The following is a 27,036-nucleotide window of genomic DNA, read 5'->3' as shown; positions in this document are numbered from 1 at the left end:
CTCACCTGTAAAGCTGAAAAAAAAAGGCTCTGTGTAAAAATGCAGAGAAAAGTGAAATACCACGGAAATACCATTCTGTGATGAAGAGGCCATTGATCAGACACTCATTGCAAAACTATTCCATGTTGTCTTTTAAAATAGCGAGGTGAAATTCCCGTCGGATTAAAGTTCCTTCCATTTTTGTGATACCACCCGCCCGTTATCCGTGTTCAAATAGTTGCGCGTCTGCTTACAAAGGAGACTTGAGTTGATCGTTGAGCAATTTTACCGTGCCAATAGCAACCGTCGCGTCGTAAGAGCATTCAGAAATTGCCAGCTTCCTCTGTGTAAATCATTAATTTCTGAGGAATTCGGGATTATTATTCTTTAAATTTTTGTATACTTCAGATAAAAGTACAAATGGAATTCTCTGGAAAATTCGAGCAAAAAATTCACAAGTTCTTCAGAAAATGCTTGTTTTATCAGAGGCAATTTGAATGCTCTTGCAAAGTATTCCCTTTGCAATTACTCCTGTCAAGGAATCCCGCAGCAGTGTTTTAGAATACTCAACATAGACTAACACTTCTTCATATCCTAAACCTTCCGAGGCAAAAAACGTAATATTTTAAGCTTCATTTTCTCTGTTTAAACTTACTACAATCTGTTTCCCTCTTGTAGAGTTCAGTTCATCAAAGAACCTACCATAAAATCACAAATCAACTGCGTACAATTGAATCTTTAGGAATGGAAGCACACCAACTAGGAAACATAAAAATGCCCAACTTTCATTAAAGATGCCCAATTTTCATGAAGTCCGTTAAGGATGGCACATCTTTGTCCACTCAGGCTTTTAAAGTGCCCAAAGTAATTGAATCTCTCAGTTCGAAAATGACCCGACTTGGGTTTTTTACGATGTTCACTTCCTGGCCTAGAAACATTCCTCTTTTTTTGACTGTCCCGCAATTTTTATTGTCTCCTGAAGAATTTCATTTTTCCGAGATGGGTCGTATTTAAACTGAGACTTTCAGTTGTGCTTTGATACCGAAAAGCTTGTCCATGGAACGACTTCTTCACCTACCACGCAGTTTTGTGCGTCACTTAAAACAATTCCATTTTTCTTCGTTGGTGTGTTCTCATTCTCATTAATTCAATAGTCTTTTCTTTTCAAAATATGGCGTCCATCGAATCACCTTAACAATCTCCCGGGCTATGGAAAGAATAAGTTGGCAACGAGGCAAGAGCAGTAACATGCGCTTCTCATGAATATGCTTCCGCATCTTAACCCCCCTTTTCCGCCGCGTTCGAATCCCTAATTCATCGAAGTGATTGCAACAGGTATTTTGTTCTCAGCTTTGATTACTCTCATCCCCGAACCCCGAGCCTCGACTCAGTCCCGACTGCCGCTCAAGTTGCTGCTCCAAGCTCGGGCCAATTTCACTTTTTGTCACGTCTCCCTAACCGCCTCTCTCTTTCGCGTCCCTATCGTAAATTGGAGGTATTTATGCTAAAAGGAACTGTGTTCCGCGCGAACCCTATGCACATAGTTCCTTTTAACTCGCATCTGTCCAATTATCGAGTCACATTGTAAAATTCGTGTGATTTTAGCTTACGAGAGAGCTTTCATTCAGTGGCGTGGCGTGAATTGCGATACATCGATTGTTATGCCATTTAAACCTATGGTAAAGAATCGATTATAAGGTGTTCACTGCGAACACCCTATTTATCGATCCTTTTCCATATGTTTAATTGACGTACGAATTGATATATTGCAATTCACGCCACGCCACTGCTTTCATTTGACGAATATTCAAGAGATGGAGTCAAATTCGTTATTTCCTTATTTTCTAGTATTATTCGTACACTGACCACGTATAGCAGAAAGGGACCAAACCACAGCAGGTATTGCTAATTTTATTTCAGCAATTTAATTTAAAGAATTTGCCTCTTGCTATGCAGAAAATTCACTGAGATATGCACCCAAAAAAATCGCACAACCGTTTCCATGTAAACAATAAAATTGCCCAATTAAATTTGGCAATAGATGATGTGGCTTGGTTTCTTTCTGCTTTCAGCGCGGTTCACTTTTTCTCCAATTTTTCCGTAACGTATAAAAACTATTTTTTTAAACTAAAGTGCCCACCATGCCCAACATAAAATAGGGAATGTCGTATCTTCATCGCAGTGTTTTACACTTTCCATGTATATTTTATTTTTCCGAAGATGAACAATCCATTGTTATAGGTTAAAATTTATACAGAATATTCTGCAAACACGGAAGAAAAAGCAAGACAGTATTCAAGAAATTACGCTAACTACCAAGTTTGCTCAAGAGAAGATAAAGAATAACAGTAAGTCCCTGGTAAAAATTGGCAGTAGAATCTGTGTTCCAAAATACCATAGACCTACAGCCGGCTGCAAGATTTCCAATAGCTTCTATAGCCGGCTACACAATCTTCTATACTATAAGCTCCAAGACCTCCTAATTTTGCGAAACTGGTTACGCTTAGTTCCAGCGTTCTACTGGGCCGATTTTCATGATTTTTGCGGCGATCGACGGGCAATTGTCTCTAGATAAGCCAACTCTTTTCAGATTTTCAAAATATGGCCCAGGTTTTTTTATTTTACGTGGTAAAGTTGCGAATTCTCCCATTTAAACAATGTAAATTTATACTTTTTGTCATAGTTCGTTTGAGCGTTCTACCGGGCCGATTTCCATGATTTTTGCGTAAATCGACAGGTAATAGGCCCTAGATGAGCCCGCTGTAATCAGATTTTGGAAAAAGGACCCAGGTTTTTTTAAAATCACGTTATAAAAGTGAGTGAGTTTATAGAATGCTCCGGTACTGCTACCGCTATGCGCGGGAGGATGCGCAGTGGTCGAGGAGGTTGCGCAGTAGCTGTGTAGCCTGCGCATCAGCTCTACCCTTACCTACACAAGATTCGCACCGGAAATTTCGTGTCGAGCGGTGGCCGAGTTGACTAAGACGTCAATTGCGTACTCCTTAATTTCGGTGTGGGTTCGATCCCCGACTTACAAATTCTTCATTATTACCTGACTATTAATGTTCATTGTTTTACTGCAATATTTCATCAAGCAGTCATTCCAAAACGCGTCCTTTTAATTTTAAAGTAATTTTAAGTAAAGTTTAAAATTAAAGTATACCTCATATCTTAATTGTTTAGGGGAAAAATAAAACTAACACTGATAGGAGGGTAAAAATAGGGCCGCGAAGCGGCCCATTGATGGCGCGGAGCGCCTTCAGGGGGTTGGGCCGCGTAGCGGCCAGGGGGCATAGCCCCCTAGCTTCTTATAGCCTTTTATAGCCGATGGCGATTAAGCAAAAGCCAGGCGATAAAGTGTATGCTAAACGTTACTAATTACGGATGCTAGGACTTAGTGAGTTTTTGGACTACTGCTCTCTTTTTGGGCCATAGTATCTTGATTTATTTTGCGAGGAAAGCTCCGTACTTTTGATGGATGCCTGCCATTCCTAATATATTAGAGCGCCTTCAGTTTCGTATGATACTGTGCAATACCTCTGGTGTGAAATAGTTGCTTCAAGCGCCGTGGCACGCTGCGGCGCGTCCAAATATCTTTGGGGCGCGGCAGGCGGGCAGCCAGCGCGAATCGCGCTTTGGCGCCTACAAACCTAACAGGGATACTTCACGCATTGCGCAACGCGTGAAGTATCCCTGTTAGGTTTGTAGGCGCCAGTGCGTCGCCGCTCCGCTTCGTGTTAGGCTCTAATATTTAATTTGGCGGAGTCAGCGTTATTCAACTCATGATTTTGAAATGTTTACACATCCTGTATGGATTGTTCTCATTTTAATTGATGAAAAAAAATATGTATTAAAGGAAAATATAGTGTGTGTTTGGTAAATATTAAGGTGGTTCCGCATCAAACTTAATGATTTCTAAATCACACGAATTTCTACACAATTTCTTATAGCCTATTACTAGGGGGCTACGCCCCCTGCCCGCTACGCGGCCCAACCCCCCGAAGGCGCTCCGCGCCATCAATGGGCCGCTTCGCGGCCCTATTTTTACCCTTCTATCAGTGTTCGTTTTATTTTTCCCATAAAAAATTACGATATGAGGTATACTTTAATTTTAAACTTTACTTAAAATTACTTTAAAATTAAAAGGACGCGTTTTGGAATGACTGCTTGATGAAATATTGCAGTAAAACAATGAACAATGATAGTCAGGTAATAATTAAGATATCATGAGTCGGGGATCGGAACCCACACCGATTTTAAAGAGGACGCCTTCGACGTCTTAGACGACTCGGCCACCGCTCGACATGCGTCTATGGGGCGAATCTTGTGTAGATAAGTGTAGAGCTGATGCGCAGGCTACACAGCTACTGCGCAACCTCCTCGACCACTGCGCATCCTCCCGCGCATAGCGGTAGCAGTACCGGAGCATTCTGTAAACTCACTCACTTTTATAACGTGATTTTAAAAAAAACCTGGGTCCTTTTTCCAAAATCTGATTATAGCGGGCTCATCTAGGGCCTATTACCTGTCGATTTACGCAAAAATCATGGAAATCGGCCCGGTAGAACGCTCAAACGAACTATGACAAAAAGTGTAAATTTACATTGTTTAAATGGGAGAATTCGCAACTTTACCACGTAATTTAAAAAAACCTGGGCCATATTTTGAAAATCTGAAAAGAGTTGGCTTATCTAGAGACAATTGCCCGTCGATAGCCGCAAAAATTATGAAAATCGGCCCGGTTGAACGCTGGAACTAAGCGTTACCAGTTTCGCAAAATTAGGAGGTCTCGGAGCTTATAGTATAGATAATCGATGGTGAAAAAGCGACAGCCAGGCGATTAAGTGTAAAGCCCGGCGATAGGAACTGTAGCCCGGCTGCATAATTTTTTATCGCTTCGTATCGCCCGGCCGTATGATTTTCTCCGCATTCTACAGCCAGCTATATGATTTTCTGTAGCCTTCCTTAGCCGGCTATAAGAAAACCTACGGTATTTTAAAACGCAGCCCTTATCGCCAATTTTTACCAGGGGTCTGCAACGTCACAAATAGATAGTTACGCAGTTTCGCACTGAAACCATCGACATGTTGGGTGTACTGTGCGCCTCATGAACCGCACTTTTGGTCCTGATAACCCGTCGCTTCTTTGACGTAAGAGCGCATCTCAACTCTCACGTGAGCCTTGTTTAACATATAGACCCACGCTTTCTGGAGCTCATACGGAAATCGAGATCCATCCTAACGTCAGAAGAACAACAAACCGTGGTCTTGGTTAAAGCAACCATTGTACTCTCTCTATTCAGTTCCGTTCAATTAACGATAATATTTATGGAGCCCGATTTAGTTTCAGCGCCCGGTTATCAAAACCAAAATTACAGATTTATAAACCTTATTTTACGACAAATGTAGTGCACTCTGCTGAGGTTCAAATAGACATGTTGCAATAGGACCTACTATCGCTTATTTTAGAGTGCCGTTAGTCTTTATGCAGATAAGTACATTTACGGAAGAGCCAGGAATACTACTGCAGTGCCAAGGTAGAACGCCGTATGAACATTCGAGAGTCGCCAAATGTCCTCCAATGAAATGTTCATTTTTGAGGAGAGTTATGAATATTTTCTCCTAAAATTTTCAGATAGTTTGGATCGAATTACGAAAAAAATTCTTTGAAAAATTGAGCGGATACTATTTACAAGTTTTCCTGAAAATTCGTATATAATTGAGGAAAATTTGACAACTGACGAAGGTTCGTGCGGCGTTTTTCCTTAGCACGGCTGACCAGTTCCCAATCGCAAAATGAAGTTCACACGATCAAACTCTCCCTCACTTGAAAGCTGCATCAAAATACGGCGCAAAGATCCTTGACGGCCTTAATGCCTTTCCCAGAAAGCTCTCATGCTGGCGTTTCCTAAAACATTTTTACACCTCACTTTAACTCCGCAGTATCCAGAAAGAGTGGTAGCTCGGTCCTCCCAGTCGTCAGCTCTCATCCTCGCAACGATCCCAAGACCGAAGCGAAGGAGGAGGAGTAGAGAGTGTAGGATTTACGATTATTTCCTAGAAGGAGGAGGGTGAAGCGCCCGCGCCGCGGTAGGACCGTGAGAAGAAATCCGAATATTACAGCTGGGAGGGAGGCTAAAAGGCCAGAAGGTGAAGGAAGTGAAACTAATCTGGGAACATAAAGGGATCCGGACTTGAAAACGAGAGCCATTGAAAGCATTTGAGTCTGAAAGAAATCTGCGTTAATGCTTGCAACCGCATTTAAGTCAGTAACTGGGTTGGATTCTATTGCCTGGCCCGGGCGCCCCTTTGCGCCCCCTCGCATTAGCGGCCTCCCCCGCCTCCCCTCGCGCCCTCGAACGGGAGTTTTCCTCGATTGTGCGGGTCATGATGCCTTCGAGAAATCTCGCTCCTGATGATTTTTCTCACATCGTTTATCAAGGTCCGCCTATACACAGGTGAGGTAGCGTCCGTTTCCAATTCGTGACTCCCTAACTCTCACACATATACCGGCACACTGGAAAAAAAAAAAAACACATTGGATCTAGAGTATAGACTCTTGAAAACATTGACAAGAAAAAATACTCTTGATTCAATCAGATTTAAGCTCAAATCAAAAGGAAATCTGCTTAAATTAAGAGGCTTGGTTCTTGATTTAAGCAAAAATCTGATTGAATCAAGAGTATTTTTTCTTGTCGATGTTTATAAGAGTCTGGACTCTAGATCCAATGTGATTTTTTTTCCAGTGCACGTTGGTCGGTTAAGGTGGTTTGAATGATTTTCGGAGTGAACCTGACTACCGTGATAGCTAAGAGAGTAGTTTGCGCAAAAATGGAGTTTTGAGAAAACAGGCTCCGTAACTTCTAGCTGGAGAATTTTATTGAAAGAAGCCTCCGTTTTTTGTCAAATTGCCACTAATCAGCCGAAAGACTTAGAAATTGATTGGATAATTAAAAATCGACTGAATTTATTTCAATTACATAAAAAGAGTATTTTTCATGTTCATATGCTAGGTTACCTATTGTGCGGCAAGACAGCCTCAAGCGCTATCCTCTGCATGCTTTTGTGGTTGCGTTTTGGGTACACAACAAACACATCTTCAGGTTAGAAATTGGCAGGAGAGGAGCACTTTAGTTAAAAGCACTGTTTTCATTGGCTCTCTGGAGGAATATTGTCTCTCAGATACCTGTCTGAAACTACGACATTTTTTGCTCACTCACGGCTATCTCGTATGTCTCGTTTTCATGAAACTAAGATGAATTTTGTTGTTTTAGCTATTTCAGCGATTTCATATAAAAGAGATATCACTCGATATTTCCAGCGTTGTTCGATGACACATTCGATAGTGCTATACCCAGAAAAAATGAAATTTTTCGATATCAATCTCGCATATTTAAGGCAGCGCAACCTAATGACAATATATCAAATGACTCGATCAGTTCATTCTATCGCTCCAATCGATTATCGAATCGCGAGCGGATCGATAAGACATTCAATGGTGCTCTACCCAAAACAAATGGACTTTTTCGATATTAATATCGCATTTTTAAGGCAGCGCAACCTAACGACAATATATCGAATGACTCGATCGATCGCTCGAATCGATTATCGAATCGCGAGCGGATCGGCAACGCGGAGGCGCAATCCGATCCGCCCGCGTTAATGCGGGAGCCATCTCCCGGCATGCAACATATTTTTCAAAGCGAACAACAACCCCCCCGCCCCGCCCCCACCGCCGGGGGCCGGGAGTGCTACAGGGCGAAGTTTGAATTAAAAAACTTTTAAATTCTTAATGTGTGTTTAAACCGGGAAAGAACGGGGGTTGCCGGCGCCACGACGCGGGCAGCCCTCCCCAATCTCACCGTGCTAAGGAGAAACGCCGTATGGACATCGAAGCGTTGCCAAATTCCCTCCGATAAACTGTTTATTTTTGAGGAATATTATGAATATTTTCCGTTGAGATTTTTGAAGAGTTTAGGCCTGGCCACGGATAAATTCTCGTAAAATTCGGTCGACAAATAATCACGGATTTCCCGGAAAATTTTTCTTTCATCGAAGGAAATCCGGCAACGTTTGAGGGGTCATACGGCGTTCTTTCTTAGCGCAGCAGATCTCGGGGTGGCAGAACTCGGACTCGCCGCGGGACTCGGCAAGCCCGCAAGACAGAATAGGACGGCTCCAAAGCGAAAGGAACCGCCCTCGTCGTAGCGTGGTCCCTGAGACGCATTACGATGCATGCACAAGAGGGCCCATGTCACATCGTGGATGGGTTGTTTTGAATTAAATACGTCCGATAAATAACACCTGGCGGCATAAATTAAGGAGAAAGCATTACCTATATGCTCTGTGCCTCAGTTTCATGGATCTGCCCCTCGTTTCTTTCACCCCCCCCCCCCGGCGTCACGCCCTCCCTCGTGCTTTTTTCGCCGGCATCTCTCATCTTGAGTGTTTTGAAACCGGTCCAACTGTTCAAAATTAGATCCCCCCTCCTCCCCTCATCCTCGTCCGTTGTAGAGCTTTTGACTGTGTGGGTGTACTTGGGTGTCTTGATACACGCGTAGCGTCTTTTAAGGCGAGGAACACTTGAGTTTGGCACTTGAGGCTGAGAGTGCAGAATCGGATATCGGGGCCTGCATTCGTTGAAGCTGAAAACAAATGTAGACATTCAATGATAAAAAGAATTGGGAGAGGGATATTGATTAGAATCTCCGTATCGGCGGTGCCAAATACACTGATTTTTTGGCGGTACCCACACCTAGAAATGCTTAGCAGCTGGAGCCGAATTTTCGGTTAAGGTCGAAATTTGGTACAACTGCTGAAAGTTCGGCACGAGATGTGGAGCTTTTGACAGCTTTGCTGAATTTGATATGCTCGGCTCCAACTGTGGAGCTGTTTGGTGTGTGGATATCGTCGATATTTCTCGTTTTTCTTTTGGGGTGGGTACTATACATTTCCGATTATTTGAACACTTATCGTTTTGAACACATTTTGTATCTCAACAAGGTTTTTTTATGGCGTTGTAATAGGCGCTGAGTTGGTTAGGTGCACACTCAAATTCTTCGTGTTTCAAAAACAAAAATTTACATTTCTCAACTGCAAACTAAAATCTTGTTTTGTTTTTTGTTTCAGGTAAATGAAAATGTCTCAATCACAGAGCCTCCACTGGTATGTCAGTTTTATCCGAACCAATTAAGAAATATTTCACTCGGTTAGTAAAAGAAATAGAAGTCCATTCAGGCCCGAGTAATTTTGATGAAAAAACATTGAAAAGTGCACCGATATCGCGGTCTAAACTAGCTGAGAGAACATCGATTATAAAACTGAACAGAAAAAGAATAGGTTTCTCGATTGTAAGCTTAAATAAATTTGGAGGCACGAGATAGTATTTTATGCCACTTCCGCCTTCTCAGATTTTTAAATTTTGTCTGAAAGTCTGAATGTTGACAAGGTGTTTTTACTTAGCATAGTAGAAGAAGTAAACTGTTTTTAACAGCGAAGAAAATCATTCGGTTACTATACTCTCGTATCGGCTCGCGAATAAATTAAACTGATTCCATCCACCAGAGCTCGATTTCAACAACACATCGTCGCTGCCCTGACGAAAGGGCGTATCTCAATACCCACATAAACCCCAGTTAATATAGAGTAATACGGAGCGCATGGTTCACGTGGAGATGGAGATAGTCTCTTACGTCAGAGGAATGACGACATCCGGGTACACCGGACCCCGATGACCGAGCTCCCCGACAAGGGACCTACTATTCTGCCGTGCTAAAGGAAGAACGCCATATAAACATTCGAGAGTTGCCAAATTTCCTTCACTAAAATGTTTATTTTGGAGGAAATTTATGAATATTTTGCCTTGAAATTTGCAGGAACTTTAGGTGAAATTGCGTACAAAATTATCCGAAAAATCGAAAGGAAAATATTCATAAATGTACCAGGATATTCATGTTTCATCATAGGGAATTTGGCAACGTCTGAAGGTTCATACGGCGTTTCTCCTTAGCACGGCAGTATTCCGAACCCGCGGCGGTCAAAAAGCCAGAATTTATCGCTCGCACGCAGCAGATAGCAGAAATGTCCCCATAGAGCCCCTGGTGGAGTGAGACGGGGGGGGGGGGGTGAAAAGAGCAAACAAGGCGACAAGCGCTCACCTCATAAAAATTGAGATAAAAGCACCGGAGAGGCGGGCGAGGGGAGGGGGCGGCCGTTTGTGAGCCGGACCGGGAGATATGAATGATTTAGTTGATCTGCACCCCCCGGTTATTGACAGTGGAGGAACGAGCCCTGTAATTTCCTATACTGCGTCAACATGGCCGCTTACTTTCTCGGCGAGGGACTACTTGTCACTTACGGCCCGCCCCTGCCCCGCCGTTTCCGATAAGTATGTGTCAAATTGTATCGGAAAGAATAAAGCGCATCGAAGGGTATCATTATGAAGGAACGAAACCTTTTGTGTATGAACGACACACTTTTTCTTGGTATGGTAAAAACCGTAGGCGCATGAGCAGGAATTTTAAGGTATACCTTAAAATGAACTGTGTTAAGAAGAAAGGAACCAAGCCACATCAGCTATTGTCAAATTTAATTGGGCAACTCAATTTTGTACTTTAAACGATTGTGCGGATTAGAAAGAATTTTAGTAATTTTTTTGCACAGTACGAAGCAAACTCCTTGAACTTTTCAAAGAACTCCACACAAACGTTTTATTGTAAAGCATTGGATTGCTCACTTAAATTTGGCGATAGGTGATGTAGCATGGTTCCTTTCTGCTAAAAACGCGGTCCAAATCGGTTTCACTGAAAAAAAAAAAACACATTGGATCTCGAGTCCAGACTCTTGAATACATTGACAAGAAAAAGGACTCTTGATAAAATCAGATTTAAGCTTAAATCAAAAGGAAATCCGCTCAAATTAAGATGCTTGGTTCTTGATTTAAGCTTAAATCTGATTGAATCAAGAGTATTTTTTCTTGTCAATGTTTTTAAGAGTCTGGACTCTAGTTCCAATGCGTTTTTTTTTCCAGTGTACACTTTAAACTGAGAGAGATTTTTAATAACAGCCGTCGATAAAATGACTATTTCAATGAGCTTGTGTAGTAATTTTTGAAGCTTTCATTAGTTGGAATACATTTTGCAATTAGGATCTAAAATTTCCCCCTCACTTTGGAAACAGCATAATATGCTATTGATTGCAAAAATGTAGACGGGATTTCTGTTGTATTGAATCTTAGATGCCTAAAACTTTTACTTTTACATGAAGTCTCAACTCGGGTTAAATTGACATTTATTTAAATACATTGATTTCGGTTGAAAAAATTGACTGAGAGTAATTTTGCTTGAAAGTTAAAATAGGAAGGCCGATTAAGTCTCTCTACCTTTAGATGTGTACTCATGTCACTCTTGAAGCCCCTCCATACATGAGGCAAATTAAGCCAACGGAGTATGGAAATAGAGCAAGCAAGGGAAATGAAGCGCGTTGACGACGGCGCAGAGATACAACTATTCGTACTTGATGGATGTCCGTGATGCGTCTGCAAAATTGAAGGCGCGCTGGCTTGAGGCACAAACTCTTATTGCTACGCTGTATGCTGCTAATGAGATTTCTTGTTACTCAGATACGAGAATCAAGTTAAAAAACGAGGCTCGCTTGTGCCTCTCCGCTCTAAATGACTACTGAAAGAAAAAAATGTAAAATATTGTAAATTTTAAGAAAGACCAATCATTAATAACAAATAAAATTCAGAACAGAAGTATTTTTTTCACATTTGGTGAAATTGTTATTTTAGTTGTTTTTGTAAATTTTAAGAGATTTTTCGTCTTCCTTTTTAGCATCTATTCTTACAGCGGAATTTACGGAGTGGAAAACGTGGGGAGAAAAAATGTAATGAGTGTGAAAAAAATCTGGTGTGGTTTTACAAGGCTTAACATTTTTTAAGGAAAAATTATTTTAAAAAAAAAGAACTCCAAACAAGAAGATCTACGAGAGTTAAAAGAAAGATTAGCCCCATAAAGGACCGTTTAAGACAGAATTCCTTATAAATTTTACCATCCACAAATGCGCATAAAAAGTAAAATCCGGTACAGACGAAATTAAGAGAAAGAAATTCTTGACGGTCTTGGACAATTGGACAGTTGTTGAAAAAATCCATCTAAATTAGAACTACATAGCAGATCGACCATTCGGCGTAAATGCGTCCAATGCAATTTGTTCTACTTTGTACCATAATTCCTCACGGAAAGGGCAACAATGGCGGGGCAAAAACAAAGCGATTTAAAAGCGAGCATGAAAAACACCCTACCGCGCGAAGCGCGCTGGTAAAGCGGCGAGTCAATATTGAATTATTGACACTTTTTAAATAAAACTGCGGACGGCAACGGACATGAATATTTTACCGCTTTTCCTTGGACCTTAATCGCGCTCTCTTCACGGGTCCTGTCATTGATTAAGGGGTCTCCCGTCCCCTGCCCCCGCCTCCCGCCCGCCAAGCCTCCCTCCCCGAATCCGTCGCCTGACAAATGACAGAGTAAACACACGTAATGATTATTGACAGCCACGTCACTCGGGTACTCTTGAAGAGTGTGTGGTTAAATTTCGACAGTCCCGATCGTGCAAAAGCGCCATCTGTCCGTTGGAATTGAACGTCAGATGTGTCGTTTTTACGGGAGGGCGTCAGGGTTTCCTTCGGAGACCTGTCCGGTTTGTGACGATAAGTTCATTAAGTTCGGATTGACAGTAGCTAGTCTGTTTTCTTTTTATTTACTCCTCTCTGTCTTCCTTTTTTCGAGGAAGTTTTCTAATTTCCTCCGACTGCTGGGAAAAACTTAAAGGGTTGGATCAGAGGGATTCTTATCGTGGTGGATGACGAAAGTTCTGGCAACTACTACTACGTTTCTGAAATTCTGGGATTCTCCTGGTTGAAGAACGTACCGATGGCCAAAATTCGAAACCACGTAACTCCATAGCGGCGTTTCAATGTGTCTGCTCCTATTAGATTTTTTCGCGGAGAAACAGGCTAACTTTATAGCATGAAATTTTCACCGATTATTCTGCTAACTGAGAAATCAAGGCAGTTTTCAAGAAATTATGTTGACTAAACAGAGAGAAAAATCAACACAAAAGTTTGGATAGTACGGGAAGTAAAATACAATAACTATAAAGCTTTCCGCGTTGACAATTTCAGGAGAAAATGTTAGCTAGTTTTCTTGAAGAAATTTAATAAAAAATGAGTGCTGAATACGATGTTGTAATCAGAGGAATGCATTTTTCCAGGCTCTCCGTCGTTTTCTGTGCTAAGTCACCACAAACTGTACCAAAATCAACACAGAAGTTGTGCTTTTACCTATTAACCTATAACCAAACCTATTTAACCTATAACAAAAAGTAACACAAAAAACAAAAATTTTTGTCAGTGGAGTTTTCCAAGGAACAATAAATTAAAGTATGAAAAGAAGTCAAGAACGTCACAAACGGAGTTCCGTTCTATGGCCATCGATATGAGCCTAATTTCCTGCACACTAACGAGATAATCGAACACAGATATTATTTGAAAATTCCACCAAACAAACCAGTGTATTATTGCTCGGTTCAAATGGGCGGAGGGGAGAATAAGCGTCTTTTGAAGGGTCATAGGGATATAGCGAGACGCCTCTGAAGCGTTTTCATCATGAAAGAGTGTATTTAAGCGTCTCGAGTCGTGAACAAAGCTTCGGGTATTCCTCTCGGTACAGAGCAGCTTTCCTTATGAGAATTTACATCCCTTTAAATCTGACAATTTTCTGCCGGAAACAGCGCTGTATAACTCAAAGCTCGGCTCTCCGTAGCTCTCCAATGTTGCCTAACTTCGGAAGAAGAGTGATTTCTTTGCCCTAGAAATTGAAGGGTTTGTGCTTTGTTCATACTATTGCCCTTAAATGGTGTGACTTAAGACATTTCTTGAAAGACAAGGCTGATGAGGAAGGAGCCAAATTATGAAATTATAATAAAATCCCTTTAGACAATTCCATTTTTGGATAATTTTGAACTTTTTATGAATGAATTTCCGCTTTAGACAATACCATTTTTGGATAATTTTGAACTTTTTATGAATGAATTTCCCCTTAGATTCCCAAAAGATGGTTGCCAATTATCTCTATTTCTGTGGATGCAATTTAAACTTGCTTTGATCGCAAATGCGTCAAACAGGTTATTGTTATTTAGGGGGTTTTCCTGGCTATCCTACGTGGTCCAACCTTCTCTATAGGCTACGAATAACCTCGAAGATTTTACAGTAAGCTCATGGAAAGATCACGTCATGCCATTAGACAGGCCAACGAGTCTCTGGACATATAACTCTTGACAACCAATTATGATAAATGAAAGAGTTTATGGGAATGCAAAATTCCTTAATTTAGAGAGACGTTGAAGGGAAAGCATGGAGGAGAATCTTAGAGAAAAATGAAGAATGACGTAAGGCGCGGAATCTGTGCGCCAGCTGATTATTGAAATCGATAGACAAAGCCATATACAAAGAAGCCAAAGAGCAAATTGAGCGATCCCGTTGGCTTAAGTGGGTGGTTGCAATAGACAAAGGAGATGCGTATTAGACTAACTAACGGCAACTCACAAGACGCCCTTTAATCCGCCTGATCCGTCCTTTTCTCTTTAGTTTACGCTAACCATCCGTTTCAACCAAGAGGCTCGCTCCATTTTTCCGTTGTCCTCTTTGTCTATATCTTTGTCCATCATTCTCGATAATCAGCCCGTAGGTCAGTGACAGAGCACGGTACATCGTGAGCCGCCTTGCGCCGTCCGCAGTGCGCATGGAGCATCACCCGCCTTTCATTATTACACCTCATCTAGCGTTGAGAGTCCACTAATTACTTCACACGACCAGTGTGAATTTTAAAAGTCAAAAATTTAAAAATAAAAAAATAAAAAAAAAATAAAAAAAACTACACGGTACACGAGTTTCTCCGCCAAGGAGCTCTCCCCGCGAAAAATCGTTTCCCACCCGCCCGCCGGAAGAGCTGCGGCGCGGCGTGCTGCCAACTCGAAACGTGCACTGACGCCTACAAACCTAAGGGGATACTTCACGCATGGCGCAATGCTTGAAGTATCCCGTTAGGTTTGTAGGCGTCATGCGTCAGTGCGCGTTTCGAGCTGGCAGCACGCGCCGCGCCGCAACGTGCCATAAACTTGTCCACAATTACTGGGTCCGGGTGTTAAAATGTAGGCAATTTGACATCAAATTCGAAACTAGCGACGCAAAAATCATCCATTATGAAACTCTCGTGATCTTTCAGTCATTATCCGACTTATTTCTTCCTATTCTTGAGTTTTGGACCATTATGCGCCGCGGGCGACGGCGCTCATGAAAGTCTCCCCGGTGCTCAATCGGCAGGTCAGTTGGTTGACGACAATTTTGCGACATTCAATACTTCCGCATATGTGGCAACTGACGTTCAGATATTCTTCAAGAAATTCCAAGCCAGATATTTTTTTTTGCAAATAACGATATTTTCCCTATGTAATCCATATTAATCATGTAAACTGTTTCTCATATTTTTTGTACTAATACAAAAGGTATACCTGTGGACTACAAAATTTATAGATTTAAAAAGTGCGGACTACACAAAAAATGATTGTGTTTGACATAGGTACGCCTTTTTAAAGGAGAGTATGGAACATTTGTATGTTGGTTCCATGTATCAGCACAGGAGCTAGAAAAATCAACTTGAGTGTCAGTCAAACCTCCGGATCATTGTTGTGGAGTTACTGCAAAGACAGATGAGAATTCCTATTTCAGATGACAAACACACGAGTTCCTCACTCCATTTTGCGACGGATGGAGCTCACAATCAGATCTTTTGATAACTTGACAAATTTCTTTGGATCCAAGGAAATGAGAGTGTCATTTATATTTCCATCATCGTATGCAAAGACGGATTGTGCTGTTTGCATTAAGTCACATTCTTCTCACATATATTATATCGTTTTGCATATGAAAGAACGTAACTTCAATCCTATGTTGCGAATGTACTCATATAAAATTAAATTTTCCACTAGGCTACGACTGCAATTCCAGTCCAAGACTTTCGTTAATTTGTGCGTATAATTGGTAGAAAAATTGGGATAATTTAAATTGAAAACTGTTTTTTTGTACATGTGAAATTGCGAGTGGAAATTTTGCAACGTCAGAATGTAGTGGCCTCCCTTTTGTCCAAATAACGAAGATTTTCACGGGTTGGGTAAGGAAATAATTTTCACATTTTACAATTTTTTCATTCGACTCCTTTTTAAGACCTCAACGGCTGGCGCTACAAAGAATTTGAAAATTCAACTAGTGTAATTTAAGAATTACCAAAAATATAACTACCAATGAGTAGATACTCACTTTTGTGGAATGTGAAGTGTCTCGAGTGTGTGTTGATTTTAAATTCCACATGATTTTCGTTTAGAATCATGAGCCTATTAAAACTCCTCTAACTCCAATCATCCGTAACTAAGGAGCGGTAGATTCCCAACAAACCACTCTTAGCTGTATGGATATTAAAGCGTTTCAGTATCTTTTTTCGACCAAAAAACACAAACCAAAAACTTTATGTGCTTCTTAGCATCTCGAACTGGTTACCACGAAAATGTATACTTTTCCCTGCCTTCACTGTATCAAAACCCCGAAGGAGGCGTCTTTAAATCGCTATGGAAATTTGAAATTGGTCAATTTTAGGTTATGATAATGGAGATTTGTAGTTCAAAGGAGTTTCCTCTGTAAGCAGCACAGACAAGGAACCATCTTTTTAATCTGAGTCATTTTCCTGAAAGCGGAAATAATAGCTTACAGTCTTTGTGAGTGTTTACATTTTAATGAAAGCTTAATCAAGATCCTGCTCCGAGTGTATTTCCCGGGGTTCAGCTCGATAATAAACGTGTTTATGCTGAAAAGAACTATCTCGCACGCAAATCCTCTTCACATAGTTCCTTTTAGCATAAAGTCCAAATATACACGAGGTGTACTCGAGTCTGCTCTTCCTCAAAACATAATCTTCCACCCCTATCCTTAAAATCCTCCCTTAACTCGGCAGTGAGACTGACACGCGTACGTCAGTGGCGTGGCGTGCTGTGCGATATATCGATTGATCTGCCTAATAAATCTATGGAAAAAGATCGATTATCAAGGCGTTTACAGCGAACACCTTGATAATCGATTCTTTACTACAGCTTCAAATGGAGAAATATCGATAGTCGATCATTCACGCCACGCCACTGGCGTACGTCATCTTTCCTTTTGCTTTTATGACGAGAAATTTCGTAGATTCTCTTTTATTTATCATGCGCTTTCAAGTCATTGATATTGCACTTATTTACCTCGCTGCAACTGAAAACAGATTTAGTTTGGTAGTTTCACCATCGAGTTGATGAAATGCGAACAGAACTTAGACAGGTGTGAGCTTCTACAACCCTGAGATCAGGTTAACTAGAGATGGATTCATTGAAGACTTCCTTTCTATTATAGTGATTTAATTAACACAAACTAATTGTAATAGACGCCAGGGTCGTGAGACAGTGAGTTGGGATTTTTTAGCCAACGTGCGTCAAAAATCAGCATAAAGCTGAAAATCACAACACAGAGGGGAAAAGCTCATATGAGCACAGTTTTCCTTTCAAGAGATACGCTTTTTGGTTGAACACTAGTAACGACTATCGAGTAACACTATACGACAAAAACAAAAAAATCAGTGGGAAACAAGGCAAAAATCAATAAACACAATATGCAGGACGTTTCGGCTGGGCACCCGAGCCTGTATCAACCGCTAAAACACAAATAAAAAATTAAAACCAAGGCTAGAAAAACCACCACATTAAAACGCGTGTGACCAGCCCAAACGGAAATTAGGACAGAAATTAGGACTTGATCAGTCCTAAAGTCCATCAAAAATGAAATTGCTGAATTAATAAGTTTGTAGTTAAACAAAGGGTTCAACATGTTTAAATGTAGATTTTACAATAGAAAAAAATGCTAATTAAACCAGCCCAATGGTTAAATTAGCTTTCTATGATTGTAAAATGTACATTTGAAACATGTCGGACATGAATTTTAACAATTTAATTGCTAAACGAGAAAAACACGAAAAAAAATGGCCCTAAACTGAATGTAACAAGGTAGAGAAATGGTGCTTGGTCCACACCATTTCGCTGGGAATTTTTGCAATTTCTCGGCTTGGATTTTCTCGCGAAATGGTGTGGACCCAGCAGCATTTCTCCACCTCGTTTAATGGAGATGTTGCATGTGTGAGGAATTTGCAATTTGACTATTGATTCTTATGTAAAATTTCATGAGAAACACGATGGTGCCACTGGTTTTCTATGAAATCAACTCCCAAGCTCAAAAAAAGCTCTCAAGTTGAGGCCAAAATGGAGGGGATATCCCACGCTATCCTGAAAGTCCACCTCTACATCAAGTCAAACCCTCCATGCAAAGATAGGGAGCAAATGCATTAGCAGTGATGCCGTGTTTTCAGTTTTAGAATCCCCAAATGAAGTGTCAGCCCTGTCAATGTATTTGCTCCCTATCTTTGCATAGAGTGTTTGTCTTGATGTAGAAGTGGACTCTCAGGATAGCGTGGGATATCCCCTCCATTTTGGCCTCAACTTGAGAGCTTTTTTTGAGCTTGGGAGTTGATTTCAGAGAAACCCAGTGGTACCATCGTGTTTCTCGCGAACTTTTACGAAAGAATCAATAGTCAAATCGCAAATTCCTCACACATGCAACGTCTCCATTGCTAAATCAGAAATCCACCTATTTCGGTGGAGTCGGAGTAGCCTAGAGATGCGGCAACAGCGGAGTAGGCACGCTCAACTTAACCTTTAATAAAAATGCGTCCTCAAGTTGTGGTGTTACGCGAGCCGGGGCCGGGGCCCCCAGCAGCGCCCTCTATGAATAAATACGAAACCAATTTGACGCTTACAAAACATAATGCACTCCGGCGCGGAGTTATTTTAATTTAAGTTTGAAGCGAGCAATGCGCTTTTCTTTGAACTCCGTCTCATATCCCGCCGCCACCGCCGTTGCCTCCCAGTCGGTTCCCTTCCTCCGTTCCGTTTTCGCTCAAACACAACAATAGCCGCCGGCCTTTGCTCGTCCGAAATATCCCGAAAGATTTGCGCCCTACCCCGCGGATTCCTCTCCGCGGTGAAAACGCAAAATCGAGCCATTTTTAAGAGGGGTCGAGGGGGTGGTTAACCCCTCCAGGCACCTTTGAGCGTGGATTCATTGCGGGGGGCGTGTCTCGTACTTTCAGTGAAGCGATATTTCGAGGTATTCAAACGGCGAAGCACAATCATTGGATCGCATTCAGCAAATAGGAACCAGCGCAATCACAGTTTTGTTAAATTGTTGCTCCTCCATAATTATCTAAAAACGCTCCCAATATAGCGACAATTTTTTGCATCCCACCAACAAATTGTTAATTTTACAGAGAAATAATTATGTAACTTTTAATACACTGGAAAAAAACACATTGGATCTAGAGTCCAGACTCTTGAAAACATTGACAAGAAAAAGGACTTTTGATTCAATCAAATTTAAGCTTAAATCAAGAACCAAGCCTCTTACTTTGAGCGGATTTCCTTTTGATTTAAGCTTAAATCTGATTGAATCAAGAGTCCTTCTTCTTGTCAATGTTTTCAAGAGTCTGGACTCTAGAATTCTAGATCCAATGTGTTTTTTCCAGTGTGCTGTACATGTATATCTGTACATATATGCTGTATATTAAGTGTATATCAAAACGAGACATATGAGAAAGCCGTGCGTACCCAAAAAATGACGTAGTTTCAGAAAAGGCAGCAGTAAGTGACAATATTCCTATCCAGAGAGCCAATGGAAACAGTGCTTTCAAGTAAAGGTCGTCCTCCTCTGCCAATTTCTAACCTGAAAATGGTTTTTTTGTGTGTCCAAAACGCAACCACGAAAGCACGCAGAAGGTACCCTTCACGGCTGTCTTGCCAAACAATAACCTAGCATGAAAATAAAAAATACCCTTTTTATATAATTGAAATAAAATTGGTCGATTTTTACTCATCCACTGAAAAAAAAAAACACATTGGATCTAGAGTCCAGACTCTTAAAAACATCGACAAGAAAAAATACTCTTGATTCAATCAGATTTAAGCTTAAATCCAGAACCAAGCCTCTTAATTTGAGCGGATTTCCTTTTGATTCACGCTTAAATCTGATTGAATCAAGAGTCCTTTTTCTTGTCAATGTTTTCAAGAGTCTGGACTCTAGATCCAATGTGTTTTTTTTCCAGTGATCCATTTGATTTCTAGGAGTCTCTTGGACGATTAGCGGCACTTTGATAAATAGCGAAGGATTCCTTCAAAAAAATTTTCAGGTCAGAAGTTGCTGCGCCCGTTATCTCTAAAACTTCATGTTTGCACTCACTGCTCTCTTTGCTATCACGCAGATATTACAAACACCTCAAGGCGTTACGATTTTCAACGCACTGAACTGCGCCTTTTTTCCGCGGATCGTGAAGATTTTCGAACATTTCCAATGCATTCAACTTGTTTTTCAAACAAAAAACCCTTCAAAGCAGGTATTTATTTTGCTCTGCCAAAGTTTAAAACGAACCCGTCCGCGAGCAGAAATTTTACAGCGTTAAAACAAAGTAACGCTCCTCCGTCAGGGGAACGAGGATTTCTGAGGAGCGGACGAGAGGTCACCAGTTTGTTCTTTCCTGAAGGGGACGCGCGCGACATGCACGGCAAACGCCAGGCCCTTGAAATTGTCGAGATTCGCGCCCGCAGTTTGCGTTCGGCTTCCGGACGGATGAATAATTCATTTTTGCACTGCGACGCACAGTGGATCGAACGAGCCACAGAGGAGGTCGGATGCTAAAACTGCAAATCGTGTTCATTTCGTTACATTATGAGTTTCAAATGAAATTCGTACGAAAATGAAAACAATCACTCCCACTTTCAAACGCCTCCGTTTCGTGTAAACGAAGTCATAAAATGATACACAAAAATAGCCGGCATAATTCAACTAAAAACAAAAAAGCAAATACATTGACAGGGCTGCCAATTTAGTTGGGACTCTAAAACTGAAAACACGGCAACCCTGCTAATTTATTTGTTCCCTATCTTTGCATGGATAGTTTGTCTTGATGTAGAAGTGGACTCTCAGGATAGCGTGGGATATTCCCTCCATTTTGGCCTCAACTTGAGAGCTTTTTTTGAGCTTATGAGTTGATTTCAGAGAAAACCAGTGGCACCATCGTGTTTCTCGCAAAATTTTACAAAAGAATCATCAGTCAAATCGCAAATTCCTCACACATGCAACATCTCCATTATGTCCGACCCCTCCCATGGACTCGATCCACTGTGCGACGACGCGACTTGAAATAAAGTAAACTTTCGGTCCCCGCGAAAGAGCAAGCCTGGTCCAGGAGTGTCGCCCCCTCGAGCCCCGATTTCAGGATCTATTGACTGTGCGGAAAGCGACTCCCCGGATGGATATCAGATCAGAAAGACGATATTTCTCCGCGGCTCCGTCCGTGAGGGAGATTATGTAAGCTCGGAAGTCGTGTCGATTGAAATTCGGGCTCCTTACAATGGCTCCGATGTCTTCGCCAGTTGTTTACGCTTTGGTTGTAAGTCAAGCTGTCGTGTTTTGATCTTCCGTCCAATGTTTACCGTCTTCGTTAGTCGCGCGACTTAGAAGTACCTGTGCCCCCGGTGTTGCCGATTCTGGAATATTGATCTAGTTTGTCAGAAAAAATGCTCAAAACGAACGTGCGGTTACAGGGGCGGTACCGTGACAAACATGCACCAAGTCGTATTTTGGAGAGAAATTGAGTTGTAAAAATTAGCAAATTATTTAATGTACAAGAGGAGAATTTACGACGTTGTAGTCAAGAGTATTCTTACATATGGATGTGAAGTTTGGCAGCTGAAGGAGCGGACAAAGGGGATGCTAAGAGCAACGGAGATGGATTTCTGGAGGAGGTCTGCTGGAATTTCTAGGAGAGATCGGGTCCGCAATGAAAGAGTGCGTCAGATCATGGGAGTCGAAAATGACATCATATTCGACGTCATGACCAGACAGCTTGTCTGGTATGGTCATGTCAATAGAATGACGGACGAAAGGCTGCCAAAGAAGTTGCTTGATTGGGTTCCTCCTGGAAGGAGACGAAGGGGACGCCCAGTGAAAGGGTGGCGACAGGGGATTTTAGAAGAAATGAGGGTTTGTCAACTCCCTGAAGGGCTTTGGGAGGATAGGGGACTTTGGCGGCTAGGGGTCGCAGAGCGCCAAAGAGCGCTATAAAAGCGACTTTATACATACATTTAATGTAAATAAAACATGTTCATTTTCTCACACCGCAATCACACGCTGAATGTGGGAGCTGAATGTGGCTTGAATGTGGAAGTCATCGGCCCGATGCCTGAATTTTGCGCGTGACGCGCAAAATTCAGCAACGATTCTCAGCAACCATCGGACCAATTTTGAATTTGTCTGAACTATTCGAGTAGATTTAATACACATCTGGATGAAAATAACTCGAATTTGCTAAATTTCAGCCGTTGGGCGATGACTGTTGACTTCCACATTCAGCTGCTAAATTCAGCGTCTGATTGCGGCATCATGTTAAAAATTTAAAGTGTTTGTAAGAATCACCTCGAGCTTTGTTCTGGGATCCACCCTGAAAAGGGGCAAAAACCATACAAATTACACGGCTAGAGCGGGACTTTTGAATCACCCTGTCATCGGTAAAATGGTACCCGTTCTGCCAACATTTAAATTTTAATTATGTTTCTTACGTGTTCGAAACGTCTTCACGAATGCAAAAGGCAGCACATACTGTGTTTTACCTCTCTTGCTCGGATTTGCCGCACAAAATTTTCCATTCACATACTACTAGAGTACTGATTCTTGAAACCGATAGGCACAGCCGTAGACAATGAGGACATAATGAGTATGAAGCGACCCTATTGGTTAATTTGAGCGGTTCTTGTAGATTAATGGGGTAAATGATGGACTAAATAAAGGGTCTATCGTGAGTTGCCGTCGGTTAGTCTTGAGATATGATTGATAATCGCAGCCCGTGACCAGATATACAATGATAAAACAAATTACACATCGGAGAAAAAGGCTAATTTTCACGTAAACACCACCAAAACGTTTCGGCTGAAAACTCAGCCTCCCTCAGTTGGATAAAAACAGTACAAAATTGTAAAAATCCAAAATGTAGTACTTGGTTGTACCTTTCAAAACGAGAACAATGTTGTTATCAAGCAACACGAACAACATTTTTCTCGCTTTGAAATGTACAGCCAAGTACTACATTTTGGATTTTTACAATTTATTACTGCTTTTATCCAACTAAGGAAGGCTGAGTTTTCAGCCGAAACATTTTGGTGGTATTAACGTGAAAATTAGCCTTGTTCTCCGCTTTGTAATTTGTTTAATATTGTTGGTTTGTCTACACTGGAAAAAAAACACATTGGATCTAGAGTCCAGACTCTTAAAAACATCGACAAGAAAACATACTCTTGATTCAATCGGATTTTTGCTTAAATTAAGAACCAAACCTCTTGATTTGAGCAGATTTCCTTTTGATTCAAGCAAAAATCTGATTGAATCAAGAGTATTTTTTCTTTTCAATGTCTTCAAGAGCCTGGACTCTAGATCCAATGTGTGTTTTTTCCAGTGTACTATTACCTTCCTCCTTTGTCCATTGCAACCACCCGCTTCCACCAATCGGATCGTTCCATACTCCTTTTGTCCTCTTTTTCTATAGCTTTGTCTGTTAATCTCAACAAACAACCGCCAGGTCCATTTTCTCGAAATTTCATTTTCGTCTTTACTGCTTTCTGCGTCAACTTATCAGAATACTGGTCATAGCTTGGTGATCTCCAACGTAGCACTAACGGTCTGACGACGTGGATTGCGACAGGGTGCGACGTGGCAAGGACCGGGATTGTCTCCGCGCGAAATCTCTGGTTTTTCGCGCTCGGCTTGGAGGCGGATAAAAGCTGAGCTCCACCTGGGGGGGGGGGGGGGCGCGGGGGAGGCGAAATAACTCGGGAACAGAACGCAAGCGGGGCTAGGGCCGGGAGATATTGTTGAAGGGTAGCGTCGCGACGCGTCTACGGCCGCGGGCTCCCGTTGTTTCGTCGTCCCTCCCACATAAGGGGGTAGCTCAATTGCCACGTGAGCCCTATTTTACGTGTAAACCTATGTTTTCTAGGGCTCATGCGGAGGTCCAGATACGCCTTTACGCCAAAGGAGTGTCGGTTTATGTTCTCGCCGGCAAAAGTCACCCACGATCGACCCAAAAATCAAAGTTTTCCGTTCAACATTCAACCCTGGTCTGCCCGACAAGGGTCTTTCACACCCGAGTTCAGGTCTTTCGAAACCGAAGACGAAAATGGAGAGAAAGGGAAAGCAAAAAAAATCGTATTCTTTCCCTTTTTCTTTGTATATTTCAAGTTATTTCTTATTTCTTGTTCGCGTCTTCCTCCTCCTCTTTTTCTTCATATTTCTCGTCTTCCTCCTCTTCCTCCATATTTCTTTTCCTCCTTTTCTTCCTATTAGGTTATTACATCTCTTCTTCCTCCTCCTTTCTTTCCTTATTCTTCCTCCATGTTTTCTCGAGCGCCTTCAAGTTTTGTGTAGTCAACATGCAAATCCATTAAGTTCGAATAGTTGCATCCTGAGATTGACAAAATCTCCTCACTAACGACGAATTTTCGGTCATACAATTCGCTTTATAAGATCGTAATCTCAGTTCTGGTGACAATATTTTCGGGCTCATAGAACCGTGCCGTTTGTTTATAGAGCCGTATCATCGGTACATAAAACCAAATCCTTGGTTCATGGAACCGAGTACTTCTGAAAAAGTTTGGTTTGCTTTGAATGTACAGTTAAATAATAATCCGAAGTACTTTTATACAAGTCGAGAAATAAAATAACAAAAATCTAATTGTTCGGCTTATGTAGAACACCGTCCTACGATTCGTATGACTATAGTTTTTTTCCTCCGTAATTTTCAAGAGACGAAGAGGCCAAATCGTCAATCCTCAGAGCCAAGACTTTGTAGTAACTCTTTTCGTGGCCTTATGCGAAAATCAGACAAAATACATAAGGAGTTGCGATGAGCTATGTATATATTCGAATAGTTATGTGGAAGAACTTTTGAAAATAAACTTGACAGCCCTGCTTGTATGGTTGATTCCATCCGCGTAGAGTGAATTACTAATTCCGAAAGTAAACATTTCTATTATTCTGTCATAATGTGACCACCAAAAGCCTCAACCTTGAAAGCGATTTGAGACCATGGAAAGGAGTTTCAGACATAAACAATAAGATCAACATATTACACATGTATGAAATGTCATGCTTGTCAAGCTGAAAACCTATCGGCACTTTCCAAACCCGAATAAAGCGCGGACATCAGCTTCATGAAACCAGGGTTACTTTAAAAGTTAGGATTCCATGAATCCAGCGCTGTATAGGTTGGATCTAAAAAGGTGCCATGGTCGCAATTTTCGTGAAATGGGTTCCTTGTCCAGCAGTGACGTGGCGTGCTTTGCGATTTACAGATTGATTTGTCATTTAAAGCTATGGAAAAGGATCGATAAACATGGTGTTCGCAACGAACACCTTAAAAACAGATTCTTTGCAAAGCTTCAGATGAAGAAATATCGATTTGTTTTTTGATTTCGTCTCGAGGGAGGGATCTAGAATTGAAAGATACCATGCCGTTTTCTCGATGCTGATCGGTAAAAAAAAAAGTATATCCCTCGGGCCGGATTTGAACCAGCGACCTATGGATTACCAGTTTTACAATCTACAGTCCACCGCTCTGCCAACTGAGCTACCAAGGGTAATTATGAAGTAGAAATACGCTTCTCATAGTTGGGCGTATTTCTGTCGGACGCGAACTATGTGCGTCAAGACATGAGCCCTGAGACCCCTAAGAATGTGTGCGTAAAAGTGCTCACGTCATAATGCACATAGTTTCGTTTGACAGAAATGCGTCCAGTTGTCATGTCATTGTTCACTGGAAAAAAAACATATTGGATCTAGAGTCCAGACTCTTAAAAACATCGACAAGAAAAAATACTCTTGATTCGATCGGATTTTTGCTTAAATCAAGAACCAAGCCTCTTAATTTGAGCGGATTTCCTTTTGATTTAAGTAAAAATCTGATTGAATCAAGAGTATTTTTTCTTGTCAATGTTTTCAAGAGTCTGGACTCTAGATCCAATGTGTTTTTTCCCAGTGTTGTTTAAATCAGCGTTAGACGCCCTGAAAGTGGAAAAATCCTCACTATTGAAACATTTGAGAGCGTTTGTCAATGAAACTTGCTCCGAAATGTGTCATTTTGAGCAAATTAATGTCAGTAAGGTTCGTACAGTTTGCAAATGTGACATTTTGAGATCCATATGCCTTACTTAACGGAGTAAAAAATCCCCGGTCATGGATTACCCTAAGTTTCTCATTTAGCCCCTCTTCCCTGGGGAGGTTCACTGTAAAGGGGCGCACACCACAGACTCCCTACACGGAGAAAAAAACTTCGTGCGTGGGACCCGAAGTTTAGGTCATATGGATCTCTGAAGTTTTCGGATCACACATCCGAAACTTTAGTTCTTACATCTGGAGTACTTAGGTTTTCACATGCGAACATCTTCGGTTCTCACATCCGAAAAACTTCGGTTCTCACATCTGAAGAATTTCAAATGGAAGAGCTGGAGTTTCAGATGTGTGATCCAAATCTCGACAGCTAGACCTAAAGTGTTCTGATGCTCGATCCGAAAACTTCAGAGATCCATATGACCTAAACTTTAGGTCCCACGCACAAGGTTTTTTTCTCCGTGTGAACCCCTAAAGTCGACCGTAAGCCTGAAAAACGACAGATCACATGGATTGCATTTTGCAAAAAGAAACCACTAGCATTGCAATGTTGCTAAGACGGTGCAACTTCTTTTGTCTTGGTGGAAAAACCCGATTATCCATTAGTAGTTTCTATTTTACTCGCTAAAAACTGTGAATTTAAGACAACAATTACCA

General features: G+C 41.4%; 1 protein-coding gene and 1 non-coding gene across 3 annotated transcripts in view; one reads left to right on the top strand and one right to left on the bottom strand.

The window, feature by feature from the left end:
* LOC109029642 (Transmembrane O-mannosyltransferase targeting cadherins 2) overlaps positions 1–27,036 on the top strand; it is a 257,184-nt gene that overhangs the window by 146,838 nt on the left and 83,310 nt on the right. The window lies entirely within an intron of this gene.
* Positions 25,763–25,850, bottom strand: TRNAY-GUA (transfer RNA tyrosine (anticodon GUA)). Its single transcript is given in 2 exon segments — positions 25,763–25,798; positions 25,814–25,850. It is a non-coding gene; the product is annotated as a tRNA-Tyr (tRNA).

This window comes from Bemisia tabaci, chromosome 7 (genome assembly GCF_918797505.1).
Source record: "Bemisia tabaci chromosome 7, PGI_BMITA_v3".
NCBI lineage: Eukaryota > Metazoa > Arthropoda > Insecta > Hemiptera > Aleyrodidae > Bemisia > Bemisia tabaci.
The sequence above is the reverse complement of the archived record's forward strand: the minus strand, read 5'-3'. Positions and strand labels throughout refer to the sequence as shown.